The sequence below is a fragment of the Ascaphus truei genome, chromosome 16 (assembly GCF_040206685.1).
Source record: "Ascaphus truei isolate aAscTru1 chromosome 16, aAscTru1.hap1, whole genome shotgun sequence".
Classification (NCBI taxonomy): domain Eukaryota; kingdom Metazoa; phylum Chordata; class Amphibia; order Anura; family Ascaphidae; genus Ascaphus; species Ascaphus truei.
In genome coordinates this window covers 12,286,164-12,290,935 of record NC_134498.1, presented here as the reverse complement: position 1 = coordinate 12,290,935, position 4,772 = coordinate 12,286,164, and the positions used below count along the sequence as shown (strand labels likewise).

The window sequence follows — 4,772 nt, the reverse complement described above, 5'->3', positions numbered from 1 at the left end:
GTCACTCACATCCGTCGTTGCCTGTAATTCACTGTTTGTGTCTGTGTGCGTATAGGGGAGACCGAGTGTGTGTGTATCAGTGTCTGTGTGTGTGTGTGTATCTGTGTGTATCTGTATCAGTGTGTGTGTGTGTCTGTGTGTGTATCAGTGTTTGTGTGTGTGTGTGTGTGTGTAGCAGTGTCTGTGTGGCTGCGTGTGTCAGTGGCTGCGTGTGTGTGTATCAGTGGCTGTGTGTGTGTATCAGTGTGTGTGTCAGTGGCTGCGTGTGTCAGTGGCTGTGTGTGTATGTGTGTGTGTATCAGCGGCTGTGTGTGTGTCGCTGTGTGTGTGTGTATATCAGTGGCTGTGTGTGTGTCTGTGCAGGCCCTATAGGCCAGTATAGGCGATAAAAATTTTAGTGGGTCACGAAAAAGAAGTTAAAAAATAACCTGGTCACGGAAAAAAAAGTTTGGGAAACCCTGGTTTGGAGGAAGGCCAGAGAGGAAAAGGTTGCAATAGTCAAGTCGGTAGGTAATGAGGGCATTTATGAGAGCTTTGGTTGTGGAGTGATAGAGAAAATAGCAAATTCTGGCAATGTTGTAGAGAACAATATCAAAGGGAGAATGAATGAATGAATGTCTTTATTTATATAGCGCCATTAATGTACATAATGCTTCACAGCAGCAATAGTTACAATCATATAAATAATAAGATATAAATAACACAAAGGGAAGAAGTGCTCAGACATAAAAGTAACATTTAGGAAAAGGAGTCCCTGCTCCGATGATCTTACAATCTAATTAAGAGAGAAAGACCCTTCTTCTACTGCACTCAATATACTGCAACTAACCATTAGATACGCATTTAAAACATAACTTTTAATTCTCAATTAAAAAACCTAATTTTACCCATAGAAAAATCAACATGTATTAAAACCAAATGCATTGTGTAAGATGTATGTATGGGACTGTTTCTATATACAGCAGTTCAATCAATTATTTAATAGTGCACTTTTTGTGACTTTTATCATGCATGCATGTATGTCTTTATTTACATAGCGCCATCAATGTACACAGCGCTTCACAGCAGTAATACACGGGATAATCATATAAATAACAAATAATATCCATAACACATAAAGGGAAGAAGTGCTTCAGACATAAAAGTAACATTTAGGAAAAGTAGCCACTGCGCCGAAGAGCTTACAATCGAATTGGTTGGTAGGAAGAACGTATAGAGACAGTAGGAGGGCGTTCTGGTAAGTGCGTTTGCAAGAGGCCAAGCTTTATGTGGCAATAAAGAAGAGATTAGTGTTAAAAATTTTTTTAATGTTTGCAGACAGTGTTATTATGTTTTTTCAGAGGCTAGCATAATACAAGCCCTAAAGATACATGTGGCCATCATCCAGCTGTAGACACTAACGTGAAAATATACTAGTGAATACTTGGTACATGTGAAACGTGTACAATACAATACAATACAATACAATATTGCTTTGCAGAATATTAGAGGCCTGTGTGACACTGAAGAAGAAAATAGTAATGTTGGCCAGCCTACATGTGTTTTATGCTTTCTTTGAAGTTAGTATAATTAAGCCCTAAAGATACTCCTGGCTATGATTCAGTAGTAGACACTTACATCAAAACATTCTACTGAACTTTTGGTAAAGTTTCAACATATCTATACACAGACTACAGCCATTCAGAGTTTCTATCTGTACAGCTTATTTATATGCGTTGGTGGTATAGTGGTGAGCATAGCTGCCTTCCAAGCAGTTGACCCGGGTTCGATTCCCGGCCAACGCAATACTTTTTTTCTCCTCATTGTAATAATTATATTATATAACAATTATCTCTGACATCACATGACCTCGCAGCGTCAAATTGCTATGGTGACGCATCCAGAAGCCACCTGAGCCAAGGTAAGTACTGTTTACAGAGGCCATCGATGCTTCCCCAGTACTTAATTTAAGTGCCTTCGGGAAACGCGCGGGGCCTCTGTAAACCCCGCGCCCCCCGTAGAAAATCTCACACCCCCCAGTTTGCGCACCGCTGCACTAGAACAGATAATGCGTGCAAATTAACGTAACTGCTGGCAGAAGAGGCCGTCAGTGTTGCCATCTCGGCGTGTATGCGGATGCCTCCCACGCTTGGCGCGCATGTGCAGGAGCCATTGCCGGCAGCTGGGCGTGACTGCGCACTAGGCTCTGGCTACAGCTGGGCGCGCCAGCGCAGTAAGCTCCGACTGTGCCCGCCTGCGCAATAGGATCTGGCTCCGGCTGGGCGCGCCAGCGCAGAAGGCTATGGCTGGGCGCGCCTGCGCAATAGGTTTTGGCTCCGACTGGGCTCGCCTGCGCAAAAAGGCTCTGGCTCAGCTGGGTGTGCCTGCGCAGAAGGCACCGGCGCAGAAGCAGCAGGACACGGAGACCACATGCACACACAGAGAGAGACACACACACAGACTGACACAACACACACAGACTGACACACACACTGACTGACACACTGACATATACACACACTGACTGACACACACACTGACTGACACACACACACACACACTGACTGACACACTGACATATACATACACTGACTGACACACACATACACACAAACACTGACACATTGAGACACATATTGAGACACACACTGGCACACACATTGACACGCAAGGAATTCACAGTGACTATAAATTTGAAGTGCAAATAGCTAAAACACGCGTTTTACGTCAAACTTCTTTGTGTTTTGGCACTGTAATTGTGTTTTGATTAAAAATCTCACCATCACAAATACAATTTCTGTCACAAAACAGTGACAAAAGACAAAGAAGTTTCACTTAAAATGCGCGTGCTTGCCACACACACTTTAAAAAAAAAATACAAATCTTCATTGATTAGTAATAGATTAAACAATAGAGTGCAGATAGTAAATTCAAAATGAATGGAGCTCTATAGTAATCATGAATGATTATATAATCCAGAATACTGTACATTTAAAATGTATCAACATGCAAATTTGCTTAGTTTTTTTATGCAGGTGATAATATACTTATCATACTAGTGCAAACTGAAAGATGTTTAAAAAACATTGACGTCCCTGGGTGGGCTTGAACCACCAACCTTTCGGTTAACAGCCGAACGCGCTAACCAATTGCGCCACAGAGACAGCTGAAATTTCTAAGTTCACTAGTATAGTTCACCGTTCCATTGTCATATATGATAACTAGAAAATTAATGGTTAAAGTATGTATGTACATCATTATTTATATACTACTAGCTGAGAGCCCCGGCGTTGCCCGGGATGTTTGTGGTGTGGGTGTGGCATTTGGGTGGGGAGTGGTCCACGCGGCCCATGTGCGGTGGTAGTGCTGCTGTGGCTGTACTGATGGTGATTGTATTGGTGTGCTGATTTGGGAGGGTTTGGTGCTGATGTGGGGGTGCGGATGTGGGTGTGCCGATGGGGTAGGTGCAAAGGTGGCGATGTGTGGGTGCTGATGGTGTTGATGGGGGCTGGGAATGGTGGGGAGCCGAGAATGCCAGTGTGCTGGGGGGGCATGGGATACCGGTGTGCTGATGTGGTGGTGCTGGGGTGTGTGTGTGTATACATGTTTGTGTGTATACATTGTATGTGTGTGTGTGTATACATGTGTGTGTGTGTGTATGTGTACGTGTGTGTGTATACACGTGTGTGTGTATGTGTATACACGTGTGTGTGTATACACGTGTGTGTGTATACGTATGTGTGTGTATACACGTGTGTGTGTATACACACGTGTGTGTGTGTGTATACACACGTGTGTGTGTATACACACGTGTGTTGTGTGTATACATGTGTGTGTGTGTGTATACACATGTGTGTGTGTATACATTGTGTGTATGTATATATTGTGTGTGTGTATACGTGTGTGTGTATACACATGTGTGTATACACGTGTATACATGTTTGTGTGTGTGTATACATGTTTGTGTGTGTGTGTATACATGTTTGTGTGTATACATTGTATGTGTGTGTGTGTATAAGTGTGTGTGTGTGTGTGTGTGTGTGTGTGTACATTTGTGTGTGTGTACACATGTTTGTGTGTGTATACACATGTGTGTGTATACACATGTGTGTGTGTGTATACGTGTGTGTGTGTGTATACATGTGTGTGTATACATGTGTGTGTATATACATGTGTGTGTATACACATGTGTGTGTACACATGTGTGTGTGTACACATGTGTGTGTATACACATGTGTGTGTGTATAAACATGTGTGTGTGTATACACATGCGTGTGTGTATACACTTGTGTGTGTGTGTGTGTGTGTATACACATGTGTGTGTATACATGTGTGTGTGTGTGTATACATGTGTGTGTGTGTGTATACATGTGTGTGTGTGTATACATGTGTGTGTATACATGTGTGTGTGTATACATTATGTGTATGTATACCTGTGTGTATACGTGTGTGAGTGTATACGTGTGTGTGTATGTGTACATGTGTGTGTGTGTATGTCTCCATGTGTGTGTGTGTATGTCTCCATGTGTGTGTGTGTATGTCTCCATGTGTGTGTGTACGTGTACATGTGTGTGAGTATACGTGTACATGTGTGTGTGTGTACGTGTCTACGTGTACATGTGTGTGTGTGTGTGTACGTGTACATGTGTGTGTGTGTGTGTGTGTACGTGTCTACGTGTACATGTGTGTGTGTGTCTACGTGTACATGTGTGTGTGTCTACGTGTACGTGTGTGTGTGTCTACGTGTACGTGTGTGTACGTGTGTGTGGTGTGTGTGTACGTGTGTGTGTGTG

The 4,772-nt window shown here is 42.9% G+C and overlaps 1 non-coding gene across 1 annotated transcript; it reads left to right on the top strand.

The window, feature by feature from the left end:
• The first annotated feature begins 1,712 nt into the window (after positions 1-1,712).
• Positions 1,713-1,784, top strand: TRNAG-UCC (transfer RNA glycine (anticodon UCC)). Its single transcript has one exon. It is a non-coding gene; the product is annotated as a tRNA-Gly (tRNA).
• Positions 1,785-4,772: the final 2,988 nt, after the last annotated feature.